A 16,368-nucleotide genomic window follows, 5' to 3' on the forward strand; every position below is an offset into this window, starting at 1 on the left:
ATAGCTCTTTGGGAATCACCTTGATGGTGCAAAAATATTATTATATGTCTGACAATTATTTTTGGCATTTTTCATAGTTTCAGCTAAGAAATGTGAACAATCAATGTGATACAAGGTTATTTACTAAGCTGTGCAGACACAACACTGATTTATTGCTTCAGTTAGTTCCTGTTTTATGCTTTAATGAGGTCACACTCATAGGTCACTGTAAAGTTTGAAAATCCTTTAGAAATCTGGAGAACTGCTGCAATAATGATCAGCAAGCAACAAACATTTAAGGGGGAAAATAAGTAAATAAACAAACGTCAACATACGAGGAATGTTGGAAAGCCCGAGTGTAAGTGAGGCAGGAGGTACATGATACACTGACGCAGGCGATTAACTGACAGGTGTAGCACAAAGAAGGCAGGAAGTATAAAACAATATGCTCTAATATAATAAAATAAAACAGGAAGTGCCTAACGATGGTGATCATCCTTCTCTCTGTATGTAAGGTTTGTTCATTAAAGCCTGAACTGTCCAGCCCTGTGATTTAAATACTGCCCATGGAAACGCTCCACACCAGCCATGAACTCGTCATATTTAGGATTCAGTACATTCTCTTCCACTGGTCCAATTCAAGTTCACGGGGGGGCTGGAGCCTCTTCCAGCTACCTCGATAACTGCATGTCTGTAGAGCGTGGGAGGAAGAACACGCAGACCCCACACAGGAAGATGGTGGATTTAAACACAGAATCTTCTTGCTGTGAGGCAACAGTGCTAACCACTGCACCATGAGAAGATCAAGATCAAGATAAAGCTGAAACCTATGACTTGGCCTGTTTTGCAATGGAAAAGAATCTTTTCAAAAATTCCTGGATCCAGATCTCCAGATGTTACTCATGCCCAGCCGGGACCAAGCTCCACCTTGGATCAAGTTCTCATACAAATCAATCAACAACTTTCTGACTAATTATTCTAAACATAACAGCACCTTTACACTCTGACAAAGTAGCAGCCTGTCTCACTCTTCCTGTTGATGGTACACGGCTAAGTCACTAGTAGGCAGCAGCTTTGTGCAGCTGAAGCTAAGTTATAATTCGAAAAGTCAGTAAACCTGCTCCCTGGACCTCGGGTTAAGTGTGTGAAGTGCTGCTGTGACTGCAGGACAAACGGCAGCGATCCAGCACGATGGGGCAATAAAAGGCGAGGCAGATAACGGCGGCGAGATGAGAGGAAGAGATAGCATCTCACAGAGGCTCTTTGTTTTGCTATCTCTCTTCCTCCGACACCGACGGCCGGCCAGACGAATCTCCCAAAGGTGACACAGAGCTCCCAGCGTGTGTTCACGTGTGTGCGCGCGCTGGAGCCAGATTATGGAGGCCGGGCGGCACGAGGAAGCTGCATTAAAACATCACCCGAATCCGCACATATGCAGGGAGAGAGATAAAGATAGCAGCAGAGGGAGAACAGAGGGAGGTGGCAGGTGAGGAGGAGGCGGAGGAGGAGGATGACTGGAGGTAGAAAAGGGCAGAATATCCTTTTGAGGCTGCCTCAGGCGTAAAAACACACCTCAGGTCCCGCGTTCAGACAAGCCTCGCATTCCTAACCTGAACACAAGCCCCGACACATTACGACAGAAACAGACTGACAGACACAAATAAGCGTTTCTCTCTCTGCGCTCTAATGTAACAACACGTCCTCTGGAAACGGCGAGCTTGTGCAACCAGCGTGGGCTTTTGTCTGCGTCTTATTGTCGCAGAAATACACAAATTCACCACGTTTGGCATTTTAGAAGTGACTGCAAAAGGACAACTGAAAATATGAAAACCACAGTTTCAAAGAAGCATTATTCTCTGTTTTAAAGGAGCTTAAAAGCAAACACTGGAGGCCAAAATACACCAAACAGCAGGCTGTTATTTTGTTTTCAAACCCCCATACTGGCAGCAGCTAGACTAGCTTATCATCATTCCCAAGGCATGAAATACTGCCATGCTGTCAAAGACAATTTAGTTTCAGAGAAACTCAGATCTGCTTTTGTGTCGGTGCCACGGCGCATCAGTGGCAACGAAAGTGAAAATGATGTCATTCCTAACTCGACAGGTATGGATGTCAGCATTCCTTGGGGTCACACTTTAAAGCAATACTGACTCTTGATTGCCATTTTTTAATGCAGGGGTCGGCAACCCTGGGCACGAAGGGTTAACTGATGGCACAACTATAGCTGGACTGGCCATTGGTATGCCCGATGTGATTTGTCGTTTTTATGGGTCGATGATTTTTGTTCATTCGTTTGTTTGTTTGTTGTTTTGTTTTTTGTAACGGTATAAACAATGAAAGGTGGTGGATTGGCCAGATGCTGGCAGATGTGTAAAAATAACTCATTTGTTTTGTCGTGTCTGTGGCGGAGCTCCCACTGAGGCCAGCAGGTGGATGAGGGAAAGGGGAGGCAGGAGCAGAGACCCGAGGCGGCCGCCGGTCCGAGCATCAGGTGAACTGAACTTCAGGTAAGAAGTTCTGACCTGCAGTCTCTCTGGGTCAGATATGAACCAAGTTTAGGTGGAGTTTATTTTCGTTATGCTGACTTTTTCGTACTGCGTGCTAGCTAGCATGACGGAGTTTCTATACAGCTGGGTGCTATGATGTTACTGATGGTGAACTTTATTTTATTCATGAGGTCAGTTAGTAGGGTTACCAACGGCTCCTTAAAAAATGGAATGGTCCCTCATTCAGAGAAAATATTATGTGTTTCGTTTTGAGCTGAGAAGGAACACAGTTTGTCCCGGACTTCAGCTACAATGGAAAAAGACACAAAGCTGGATTTATGGATAAAAGTGTTTGTTTTTTTGTTTCAAAATAGCTGATAACTATTCGCAGACAGCTGCCAACATCTGCGAACAAATATCATTGTGTAAAGTTGTTTTATAAAGTGTGTAACTGTTCGTGTAGAGTGTTATTAAATTTATTGCTAATGCAGTCATATGGCACATTGATTTCTGAGGAAATTTTAGATGGCACTCATCATCAGAAATGTTGCCGACCGCTGTTTTAATGTCAAAGAGGCTGTAGATGTCTAACGCCTAAACTTAAATGTGACACCCAAATGCATGTTTGGCCCACACCTGGGCCACATCTGGCCCTGACTGAGGCTGTCTGGTTGCTACAACTAAGCCGCTGCTGCACCTTAAATTCGCCAGGTGTGCTGTGACACCTGGAGCAAAGCTGTCCCATACAACCCTTCAGAGCCACATCCTGCACACAAGTAAGTGGCAAAATAAGACAGTGTTACCCCATAGTTGCCTGCAAACGTGGCTGAAATATGAATGTTTAATTTAAATGGGTATTTCTGTTGCTGACTAATGAAGGCACCAAGTCAATTGCAGACTCCTGTTTGACATTCATCACCCAAACTGCACTGCTGTCATTACTGTCCTATTTCCAGTCCTGAAACACTACATTAATTTCTACCGGCTCCCTGCTTGCACATCTCAGCTCCGGTTTCTTCTCTGTGCCAGTGGGAGCTCCCTCTCCTCACCTTGTGCTCTCACAGTTTCTTGTGTGTTAGAAATAAAGAATGAGAGGTTGGTACAGAAACATATCTGAGCTTTGCTATCTGACTGTATATAAAAAATAATTGCAGACCCCACAAGTGAAGTGGGGTAGTGCCTTAAACCGGCATTCTCTCTAGCAGCCAACAGGTTTGCCCGGGTGGATCACTTGGTGTTTTACCTTTTTGCCTTTCAAATTAGCAGGATGTACGCTACGGGTCAGGTCAGTCAGCCAGGAGGAAGCAAAACAATCTGCGGGAGAAAGGCTGTTGACAGCTGTGCCAGCGTTACAGTCCTGGATGCTAATGCTACTAGCTTGGGTTCTCAGGACGACTGTGGCTATAAGACGAGTGATAGCAGTAGACCCGAAGAGCTAGCACTACCTCAATCAGATCTCCTGTGGAGGAGAAAAGTGCAGGAGTCGTGATTTTAGTCAACATTTTTGCAACACATTGCTTTGGCTGTATGTTTTGGGTCATTGTCCATCTGTATTATGGAACGCCGCCCAATCGGTTTGACTGCATTTAGCTGGATTTGAGCAGACAGTCTGTCTCTGAACACATCAGCATTGATTCAGCTTCTTCTGTCCTGTGTCACATCATCAGTAAACACTAGTAGACTAGTATTATACACTAGTATTCTGGTAGAGGTTGATCTTTCATCTGTCCAAAGAATGTTTTTCCATTTTGTGCTGGATTTTGAGATGTTTTAGTCCAATCTAGCCTTTCTATTGTTGAGGCTTACGAGTGGCTTGCACCTTGCTATGTGGCACATGTTAAGGGGCTGAAACTCTTCATCCAGTGTGAATGTGGATTCCCTCAAATGAATGCTGAGTCTACAGATTACACTCATGTCCATTATATAACTAGGATTGGAATATCTTCCTATATGGAAGTCTATGAGGAAATGACCTGACTTCTCACTTTACGACGCCAACAAAAACTGACCTCAAATCTTTATGGGCTTAATCACCAAAAAAGTTCTATTCAACACAACAATCTTTATTTTGTAAATTACAGCTCCATTTAGGGCAAAATAGCTGATAAACAGGGCATGACCGAGGCTACCCTGTGGAAAGCTGACTTTTGCTTCCACTTTTCCAGATGAACTATCCCAGAAATTCAAACGCATGTGTGCTTGTAAACCTGGAGACACGGCTGAAACAAAGATTGTCCGTTTATGATTCTTTTCTTGGAGGTCTGCTTTCAAATCCAAGCCAATTATTTATGGCAACACATATCAGCTTTTCTGTCATGACTCACCTTCTGGTTTCCTACTGAAATGACTTATCTGCCATAACAAAGGTCATTTTCTGATTAATCTCTGCTGATCATTTCTAAAAAAGGAACGATTAGTAACACTTACACGTACAATGCAGCCTGTGATGTACTGCACACTGTTATTTCACTGCATGAATCATGTACCAGTGTCTGCACTAATCTCTGGGGTTTGATGCCAGGAAGTAAGATGCCAGTATTCCCAGGAACTCTCTTCATGGAACGAGCTCTTCTTTCCAGCTAAATGCAGAATAACCTGGAACCTGCTGCAAACTGAAGACTGCTGAAACACATGCAGCAGTTTTCATGCGAAAATGCCGCTTTGCAGCTTAGACAGCTAACGTCCGGATGAGCTCGAAATAAACTGCTGTGTAAAAGGTGTCTGAAGGCCAAAGTGTGTCCAGCTGCAGAGAGCGGCCAGACTCAAGGTCAGGCTGATAATCCTGCCGTCACACAGAGATGTGACTCAACAGAGCACATTTTTAGACAGAGACTCCTGGAAGACACTCACAGTGTTGCATTTGTTCAGAGTGGCTACTTTCTCAGCTCCACATGAGGCCAACTGCTGTGCGAAGTGGGCACAAGAGTTTCCGAATCCGTTTCAGGAAGTTACAAAGAAGTGTCAGATGCAGAAACTCCAACTTACTCAACAAGCATGCAGGCACTCATCAGCAAACCAGACAAACATTGAACAAGTTTCGCTTTGCAGAAAGAGAAGAAACAACAAAAGAGGAAGGTAACCACGCAGGCTGGTATGTTTCCCCAGGCTGTCACATGAAGTGACTAACGTGATGTCATAATGCTGCAACGTGTGGGAAAAAAAAAACGACACAGAAAAAGTTTGCCTTCGAGGCTTTCTGCCAGCAGTTTATGCTAGCAGAAACACGAACAAATAAATACTATTTAATCCTATTGTTTTTACTGCAGCCTTACTAACATGAACAAGTAACTCCATATGTAACATAAACCTCTTGTGTCTGATCCTTTTTAAGGCAACATAGTCTAATCTTTATGTGGACTTTAGTCCTCTACACTACAGAAGGGATTACAGACAGTATATAAATATAAAGAGTCACCGTTACTTTACCAAGTGCTTTGTTTGCTCCACATTTTGAAGACGGTCACACATTAAAGAAGTGCCAGAATAGAAACAATAAAAATTTGATATTTGATATTAGAAGCTAACCTCAAGCAACTTTTAACCTTATTTGCACCATTTACTGCTATTCTCGTTCAATGTATGCTTAACAGTTAAGTAAAGCCGTATCCTGTTTTTGTCCAGTAAAACTCGCCACCTGTAGGGGGAGCAGTTCTGTTGCCAACCAGGCTACTTAATGGTGGGGCAGCTTCTGAGCATGACTGAGCGTCTGTAGAGATCTTGGTTTCTATGCATTTGGTTTGCACACGTCTGAACAGCGTCCCGCAGAAACTTTATGACATTTGGCCAATATTTTATTTTATTTATTGCAGATTCAGACAGTTAAGAAGCTGTGACTTCACTAAATAAGTTGCACTGATGGTCCTAGAGCAACATTACTATGACACTGTAGCAACAACACCCACAGGAAGCCACACCGTAGGCCAACCTGTTACAATTATTCTTGTATGCATATGCTTTCATTAATCTTCTATTTCCTCCAAAATGCCCATTTGTTCCCTACAGTCTTGTTTTCTTCTGCTGTGCCTTCATTTAAGTCGCAGCAGGAGCCAGCCAGTGTTGTTATTGGTTCTTTCCTCATACAATGAAATCTCCTGTAAATTGCAGACTGCTGTATAAAGTGTTTCTGAATGCTGCATTCAGGGGAAGAAACCAAAATACATGGCAAACAAAAGCCGGTGACATCAGCACCTCCGACAGGCAGCTCCTGTCTTCAGACCTCCTTTTATAGAACAGCGACTTCACTTTCTGAGCTAAAATCAAACACTTCCATTTATGCCGCGTCTCTGCAGCTGAATAAAGCTTTCCAGCTGTCAGGAATCTGATGGAGATGAATGAGTGTGAAGGCTTTGCTGGAGATATTATAAACCGGATCCAGCACCAGAGCCAGTCTTTTACTTTTGCACTTCTGTAGACACGTGTGTTATTGTTGCATATCTGTGCATGAAAAGCATGCACGTTTCCTGCATCTCAGCTATGTGGCTGCGCGAGATTCCTTATTTAACCTGCTAAGCGAATAAAGACTCTACTCTATTATCAATGAGGCCTGCACAGTGAGACGAAATGAGAGGGAGATATTCCGAGAGAGAGAAAGCTTGAAGGCTGGAGGAGCCTCTCTGTGCTTTAATCGATACAACAGATTGAATAAGCTCCACTCTGCGAGAGCTCATTCACTGATTAATCAAATCCAGTAAAAACCAAAGCGGCCTCCTCAGTGGTCAAACCCTCCAGTGTGAGCTTTGAAAACTCCCAACAAGCGCAATCAAAAGGTCAGCAACGCACCAAATCTGCTGAACAGTCTCGGCGATGTCAGCGAAACGCCCGCAGTGAAATGTAAACTTAAAGCGTATCTTTCATGCTATAACGCCCTCCACGAGCAGCCTTTCAGCATCATTCAGATATTTCTCCTTCATTGCTCGCTCACAGCCTGTAACTGTGAAAGATTGCTAAAAACCGGGAGCCGGGAGGGGAGGCGTCAGCAGCCCCGAGGGTGGAAAAAGATTTGAAAGCTGCTTGAAAATGTTGGCAAGGAGGATGAATGAAAAAAAGGATTCTGCTTTAGTTCAATAAATGCCACAAAACTGGACAGAAACTAAGTGTTTTCATTACAGCATTCGACTTCCCCTTTCAAATGTTTTCACTCATATCTAACGTTTGATGCCTCACTGTAATTTCCTTCAAAGCATCAGTCACGTAATTGCAATTTCTTATAAAGTTTAGAGGATAATTTGGTGCTAATTATAGTGGAAATTGAGACGCGTCACATTAATTAATCTGAATTAATTTCTAGCATAGCCTAGAGAGTCTACTGAGCAATTTGCTTCCGGTATAAAAATAAAATCTTACTTTGCAAAGTGACAAAGTGACAGCTATCACGTCAGGGCTGCAGTCGTTTAGCCTGCAGTCATGTGAAAAGAAAGAGCTCTACCACGCAATACCATCTTATAAGTAAGTAAGTAAGTAAGTAAGTATACCCTCACTACTTCCACAGAAAGAAGCAGTTGCTGATCAAACGCATCTTATTACCTGATCATCAGCATGTGTGAGCGTAGGCCTGCGCGATGTGACCAAATCCCGATATAAGACATTTATCTCCCCGACAACGCATGTCAGGACGATAAATGCATGAAGCTATACATTTTTAGACACGAGTTGTAACGGCCGCCATTTTCTTTGAGAGTATTTATTACACGGCGTACTGCGGGGCAAAGCCTGTCCTAACGTTTGAGTCTGAGGTTTATTTTGAGCACCTGACGGCTTGCTTTTGCTCCTCATCCATAAACTCTCCGCACTCTTTCACATGACTCTTGGGTAGGCGGTACAAGAGGCTTGCTGTGTGTAGTCTGTGGTGGGGAAAGGTTTCCTGCATAAATTTGCATTAGTACAGTTTTCTGGTCCGTGTCAGACTTTTCAATAACCAAACCATGTTCATGCTACATGTATAGATAGAGAGTACAGAGGCCCCTTGTTTAGGAATAAGGTCCTCGATTTGTTTTGACTCGTCCTTCTGTTTGTCACCATTTCAGTTAATTTTGAAAAAATCTCAGGATCTTCAGCTTTACTGCGAAAGATTAATGTGGAAAATAAACAAGTGGACGGTGGAGCCACATGCTGGGTTTACTGTCGTCGTTGTCGGCGCTTGTCCGTCCGTAGTGTAGATATTTTAAATATAAGAGAAAGAGAGAACTTTAAGAAATTAATAAAGCCACTACAGTGACATCAAAACGATGAAAAAATAGTGTCGCAAACAGTTTGTTTTGCGACACTGCGAAACAAACGATAGCGTGATAGGAAACGACAGACGTCGCCATGTGATACATATCGCTGTAGCGAAAAGCCTTATGTGAGCACCTCTATGAAAGCAAACGTCAGACAGTTTGCTACTGTGAAGTATTCAGGTGTGTGTTGAAGACATCAGCAACAATCTTAGAGAAGCTAAAACATTTGAAGTCCATCATTCTGCACAGAGAAAGATTATTCGTAAGTGGAAAACATTCCTGACAGCTGCCAGTCCTTCCAGAGAGGACGTCCCCGCAAATTCACCCAAAGGTCAGACTGTGCAATGCTCAGAGGAACGGCAAAAACCCAGGAGCTTCATCTCAGACTCGGTGGGCCTCAGTTAATATGTCAAATGTTGAAGTTCATAACAGCACAAACACCTCATCCCATCTGTCCGGACAGGGGTGAGTCGACCGTGAACTCCTCTGTACACCAAAGTATCCTTGAGTCGAATGTGAGGCATCTGTGCTGTATCGTTAAAGGTGGTTCATTACAAGTAACGCGTTACTGTAATCCTATTACTTTTTTTCAAGTAACGAGTAATGCAAGGCAGTGGTCCCCTGGGCCACCGACCGGTACCGGTCCGTGAGTCGTTTGGTGCCGGGCCACGAGAGCTGAGGCTTGTGTGTGAAATGTTTATTTTTGTATCATTTTTTATCATTAACTCGGTTTCGCTGGGTCTGTTCTAGGGGCGGGTTTGGATTACAGATTTATCGATAAAATCGATTCTAGCTTGGATAACGTGATATCGATTCATTAAAATCCTGAATCGATTTTTAAATATAAATTTATTTTGCCCAAAACGTTATACACAGCGCGGACCCGCGGATCTGAATCAGTGAGATGTCGCCTGAATGTCGCAGATTCAGCAGGTTTGATCTCTCTCCAAACAATATTGAGCAAACCAGCAGCAAAAGAAGATCCAAACTACGCTTCACATAAACATCGTCATGAATTCACTCTGACTTTTGCTGTTTTGCTTCCACCAGGATAAAATCACACTTCATGCACAGCTCTCTCTCTCTCTGTACTTCAAGAACAGTTTCCCGTCTATCCCTGAAATCTGTTTTCTGCATTATTCGCTTGCTTGTTACGCACAATTCGACCGTTGTTTACAGGCTGTCAGCCGCTGTTTACTTCCAAAAAGTAAGTAAAAGGGAAAAAAAATCTTTTCTGCCAACTGAACAAATTTAAACTTTTTAAAATTATGCAAAATTGCAAAATGCTCAGCTGTGTCTGTAATCAAACCTCTGTAACTTTGCTCTGCTGCACTTCAGCAGCATCAGGTAACGTTCATGTGTTCATTAATGGTTTTCTTTTGTTTTTGATCTACTGCAGAATATTTTTAACAGGAAAACCTTCATGTTTTTCTGTTTTATCCTCACTTACTTTGATACAAAGGCATCTGCTGATGCTCACACCTTTGATAAAGTCTCGCAGGTGTCAGCTTTCTTTTTATATCTATAAAAATATGGAAATGTACTGATGCATGATCTGAATTATAATATTTCTGACTGTTTGAGGCAAAATTTCCCCGATTCAAATTACTGGTTTTATTTTGTTGTATTTATCTGTGACACCTTAAAGGCCGGCCCCTGAAAACATTGTCGGACATAAACAGCTCCTCGGCACAAAAAAGGTTGGGGACCGCTGTAAGGGATTACTATTGCAAAAAAGTAATTAGATTACTGCTACTTTCTCGTAAGCACGCTGCGTTGCTAAACCGTCATGAGTTTGTTTGTGAGAGTGTCTCATGACAATGATGGTAACAGACGTGTGCAGATGGATGATATGGAGAGAGTACGACCGTGCAGCGTACTGCGTACTTTGAGTTTGACAAAAACAGCGTCCGCCAGGACTGGACTGGGACAAAAACTCGGCCCGGGCATTTTGACTAGAGACCGGCCCCCCAGGTATTATAGGAAAAGCCATAAAGCCTTTGAATGAAAACAAACGCTGTGGTGACAGTGATGCACAGTCTTGTTGGTATATGTATGATTTCTATACATTTTACGTCAGATAAAAACTCTGGTTGTAAGATTCAGATAATTATTTAATAACAGCGAGACATTTTAAATGAGAATAAGAAAGAAAAGTATTTCTTTGTGCCCCCCTCTCCCTGTTAATGCCCTACCTGCCCCCCTGGCAACACTTTGCTAGACCCGCCCCTGCACAGTTACCAGCTGTCAGCTACGTAAAAAAGGATCCAGGTGTTATTTGTCTCTCAGGAACAGTTCATAACTTCAATTCATTCATGTCACCTAAAAGGTAAACCTGTTTCTCCATCACCGTTCACTCCCGAGGCGTAACATGTCGACGTTTTGTCACGTCCCGCGGCGTTCCTGAGGAACGCGAAAGGAGACCTTCGGCGTTCTTATGGTACGCGGCGGGTTATGGCTGGAATCCAGTGCAATGACGCTCCCGCGGTATAGACGTTCCAGCCCTGTATTCCAGCCCTAAACCTAACCTTATCCCTAGCCCTGACCATAACCTTATTCCTGACCTTAACCAGGACTTTAATGATGTTAAATAGCGTGTTTCTAAGCGATTTGAAGAAAAAGAGCGAACATGTGTAGGTTCAGTCCAGACGGTTCTCATATTTCCTCTTTTTCCGAGGTCGTCATTTAGGAACGTGGTGGGTAGCCGAAAACGTAATATGTGACGATTTGTCACCTAGCGTAAAATGTTACGCTTTGGGAGTGAGAACGGGTTGCCACCTGTTCAGTATGATTCAGTAAGGACATTCTGGTTCACTTCTGTTCCCTTCCACATATCCAAACCATCTGACAGCAGTTTACACTGTTGGCCAGAAACTCAGCTAGTATAGAAGGACTTCAATATTAATAGAATTCTATACAACAGCTGCATCACGGTGGCACGGTGGTTAGCACTGTTGCCACACAGCAAGAAGGTCCTGAGTTCAATTCCACCATCAGGCCGGGGTCTTTCTGTGTGGAGTTTGCATGTTCTCCCCGTGTTTGCGTGGGTTCTCTCCGGGTACTCCGGCTTCCTCCCACCGTCCAAAGACATGCAGCTTGTGGGGATAGGTTAATTGGATAATCCAAATTGCCACTAGGTGTGATAAGTGATGGTTGTCTGTCCCTGTGTGTTGGCCCTGCGACAGACTGGCGACCTGTCCAGGGTGTACCCCTGCCTCTCGCCCTATGACAGCTGGGATAGGCTCCAGCGCCCCCCGCGACCCTGAAAAGGATAAGCGGAAGCGAATGGATGGATGATATATCATGTATCGAAGCTTAAGTGTGTGTTTATGTGACCGATGCTGGTTTCCTCTTTCTGGCGCAAAGTGGGCGATAAACAAAAGACAAAAGCGATCAGCTGATCATTGATCAGTTTCATGATTAAGTAGCAACAGGAGAGGGAGGGGGAGAGAATGAGAGAAGAAGAGGCAGCTGTGCAGCGTAAACGACAGAATAACTTCAGCTTTGTGTCTTTTTCCAAACTGCTTTCCTTTTCAGCTCAATACGAAACGTGTAATATTTTCTCTGAATGAGGGACCATTCCATTTTTTAAGGAGCCGTTGGCAACTCTACTAACTAACCTTATGAATAAAATAAAGTTCACTATCAGTAACATCATAGCACCCACCCAGCTGTATAGAAACTCCGTCATGCTAGCTAGCACGCAGTACGAGTTATTGTAACTGACGGTAAAAAGCACAACGAAAATAAACTCCAGCTAAATCTGAGCAAGCACCGAGCACGCTGCCACGGGAATGTGACATTCACAGAGAAACCACTGGCTCCCTCCACGGACATGACCGCTGTGGCACCGGGGAAACCTCCACCTGCCCCACTCCTGCTAAACAGGTGAAAAAAGAATTAAGAACGACCGGACTCAGTGCTGCTTAGAGCTGGGCGATATGAGATTTTTTCATATCACGATATGTTTTTTTCATTTCAGGCGATAACGATATCTATCACGATATAAGCCAAATAACTATATTTGTAAGATTTAAATGTGCCGTTGCTCACAAGTAAAATGTGAAATAATCAGCAGCTTGTTTTTATTTAAATATTTATTTCCCATAATAAGTTCAACAGGGTAGATGTACTTAAGGAACATGAGACTTTTTCAGATAAATAAAGGCAAATATTGCAAACTACACAAAAGGCAGCCGCTAAAGCGTTTAAGTTTCAAAATAGAACAAACGAAACAGACTAAATTGTCAATTCCACTTAGAAACAAAATATTAATTCTAAAAATAAATCTTAGTTTGTTTTACAGAAGAACAGACAAAACTGACTAACTTTTGTCAATATCAAATAAACTGAGAACTAAAAGGAAATTCTCAATCTCTCCTTGTTGTATAGCTGAGCTTTTCAAACAGTTTTAACAGTTACTTTAGTCTGACAAAAGCCGAATGACGAATTAGCGCTTCCAGTCAGAGACTGAGGCTACGTCCACACGTACACGGGTATTTTTGAAAACGGAGATTTTCCGTTTTCGTTTTAAAAAATAATCCCGTCCACACATAAAGGCAGAAATGAAGGAAAACGCTGCTATGAACATGCCAAAGCAGCAGGTGGCGCTAGATTCCTAACCGTGCAGAAATGTTGGCCAATCAGAAGTCTAGAAGCCTCGGTGGGAAAAAGTAAACAAAGCTGGGGCATAGAAGCAGAACCGAGTCGTATGTGTGGACGGACAGTAACTGTGTGTATATGTAAGCATTTAAACACTGCAGAGAGTAGAATTAACAGTAACAGTATTGTAGAAATTCATTTCACCGAAACAATAACGTGGCGCACAGTGTGACGCATGCACCAGTTTATTGTATTTCCAGACTTGCTTTCGGCACAATTTACAGTGCACGCTACTCTGTTTTTTGTCAGACTTGAAATAGCCGAAATACCTTCACACTACGGAACTTCTATGGCTCTTCCGTTTGACAATCTCTCCGGCATTGGAACCATCATCTGTTTTCTCTTCGGTCACGCTCGGTTGATTTTTCTAGTCGGCACACTCATTTCCTCCATTACCCGCTGGCTGCTTCCCAAACAAACACACGTGCGGCTTGGCACTTGTGCTGTACGTAACAAGTCACGCGACGTGACGCTGCGGCTGTGATTGGTTCGGCTCTGCGCTACTTAATTTGGATTGGCTGACCTTTTTTTTTTTTTTTTAGAGGACAAGAGCGGCGAGGTCTATCGCGATAGCTTAATTTCTCTATCGAGTAAAAGTTATATCGCGATACATATCGTTATCGTTCTATCGCCCAGCTCTAACTAGTGCTGCTGAGTCTTTGATTTTATTTTTTGGCTTATTCTTTTATATGAAAAAGCTTTTTTTTTGTTTTATTGGCAAATACAGGACATTGGGCTGTGATCAAATTCAGCGTGCGATACATCAATGAATTACCCAGATTATTTAGCTCGTAACACTTGTTAAAGTAGTCATTCCTACCTGTCTGTATTTGTATAAACAGTTTCTAGTAGTTTTCCTTTCATTATTTCTGGTGGGAATGTTTAAATATGCATTTGTCATCATCTTCAGCATTGTTGTCACTGTTCGTCTGCAAAGTTATGACTCAGTGATTAGACGTCTGAAGGTTTTCCAACAGAAACTTGGCTGTAGGATTGAGGAGGAAGTGCAGCCTCGCTTGCATGACTCCAGCATGACAGAGATCTGACGCCAAAGCCCAGGTGTTCCTTTACTGAACACCAAGCGCACACTCACCAACACACATGACGTAGCTAACTGTAACCCAGAGTAATTTCCTGCACTAATTTCCTGCCATTGAACGCATCACAAATAAATGACTCCAACCACATGACTTTGCTTCTTTTTTTAATTTTATTTTTTTCTCTGTGTTTTACTTGCATCTATTTGAAAGAGTGAGAGTAAACACAAAGCATTAATTTTATATACTGGAATATGCAGAACATACGTTTAAATGCTAAACAATTTCTTCAAGTCAGAGACTGTTGCATATCATTTCATTTTGCGATGTGTACTATTTTAATGGATTAAAACTAATAAAATGATTTTTAGATTTTATATGATGGATTATGCAGAAAAAATAGAATTGGGCTGAAAGGCCTATTGCTTTATTACGTATTCATTTTGTTTTTCAAAAGTAACTAAGTAACTAATTACTTTTTAAAATACGTAATCAGTAAAGGAACAGGATTACTTTTTTGGAGAAGTAATCAGTAAGTAGTAAGTAATTACTTCTTAAACCTGACCAACACTGCTCCCAATCCCCCCTGTGCACCGCGCTGCCTGCACACGTTTGGCTGATCTTCATTACCTTTTATAAGTTTTCAAATAGGAATGCTACAGCTGTGCAGCATGTGCAATAGACACTGTTATAACAGTAGGATGGCATGCATTGGACTCCTTGCTGCTACTGGTGTTCAAGTTGTGTGGTTTCTCCAGTTAAAATATATGAAGGGTAATAAGAACATAAAACTTCATCTTTGAACCATTATTAAAGTTTGCTCAGAGGTTTTTTTTAGTGTAACCTCTGCTCTGTGCCGCTGCTGAAACAAGCAGGGTGTCTCCTGCTTTACACAAGGTCTTAATTTACCCACGATGCCTTGAGAACGAGCACAGGTTAATTTCGTTCTATCAATCATTTCCACACAGGAGGCGTCACCTCGTTGAAACGATCGATACAGAACATCCAGCAGACGGAACGAGTTTGTTGCAGCTCTGTGTGCATCAGCAGACACGTCTGAGTGCGTTAATTGCTTTCAAAGTGAGACTACACGCACGCAGACACACACACACGCACACACACACAGCCTCTCTGCTTTTACAGCCAGCGTGGGCGTCTTAAGAGAAAGTCAGTAGTAACTTCAGTTTTAGTCAAAAATGAGACGGGATGACATTTGTGAGAGCTTGTTTTAGAGACAACGGAGGAGCTAATGGCGTGACTTCTTACTCAGTCTCTCAAAGCTCACATCACAATAAAAAAAGACAACATTTACAAACAAGGCGAGCAGCAGCAACAGTAAAAAAGTAGCGCAGCTTTTTGCCTTCAGTGGTTCTCAGAGTTACGGGACAAAATGTAATTAATCTAACACCACGTTCAGCAGAACAAATCACTGACACATGAAAACATTTTATTATATTCTGTGAAACACTCTGAGGTTAGTGGTTGACCATTACGAGGAAACAAACTGGTAGGAAACAGCAGCAGCTTCCTGCTTTTAAAGTCAAGTTTTTACTGACCCCTCCTTCCGCCCTCGTCGACTTGTGAATACAAAACAGCCGCAGAATTGTTAATATCAGGAAAACGATTCTTGCTATTGGTATTTACATTAAAAGCGAACAATTATCTGTTTCCTTATTGCATACATGATGATGTAATTTCAGATATACGGGTAAACAAATCTAAAGCTTCAAGATTTTAAGTTCCTTTTTCAATAGTAGTCAACGTGAGCAGGGTAGCAGATCAGAAATCACTGGGTGCTGCCCCTCTGGAGGTTTCCAGAAGCTGGCCAATCAGAAGAAAACCTCCCCGGGGCTTGCTTAAAAAGAAAGGAGCTAAAGTCTTTTCAGTTTTAGAGATGACTTGAGGGGCAACACAAAGGGCCCGTGCAAGTTGAGACTAAGGGTTTCTTTTTAGAGCTGTGACTGATGAAGAATAAAAATGGCTCTGCCA

At 42.6% G+C, this 16,368-nt stretch overlaps 1 protein-coding gene across 7 annotated transcripts in view; it reads right to left on the bottom strand.

The window, feature by feature from the left end:
• Nucleotides 1-16,368, bottom strand: part of tnikb (TRAF2 and NCK interacting kinase b) — a 63,828-nt gene that overhangs the window by 42,587 nt on the left and 4,873 nt on the right. The gene's annotated exons all lie outside the window — the stretch shown is intronic.

The sequence above is a fragment of the Haplochromis burtoni genome, unplaced genomic scaffold (genome assembly GCF_018398535.1).
Source record: "Haplochromis burtoni strain Fernald_Lab_line unplaced genomic scaffold, NCSU_Asbu1 Contig_592, whole genome shotgun sequence".
In the NCBI taxonomy this organism is placed as follows: Eukaryota; Metazoa; Chordata; class Actinopteri; order Cichliformes; family Cichlidae; genus Haplochromis; species Haplochromis burtoni.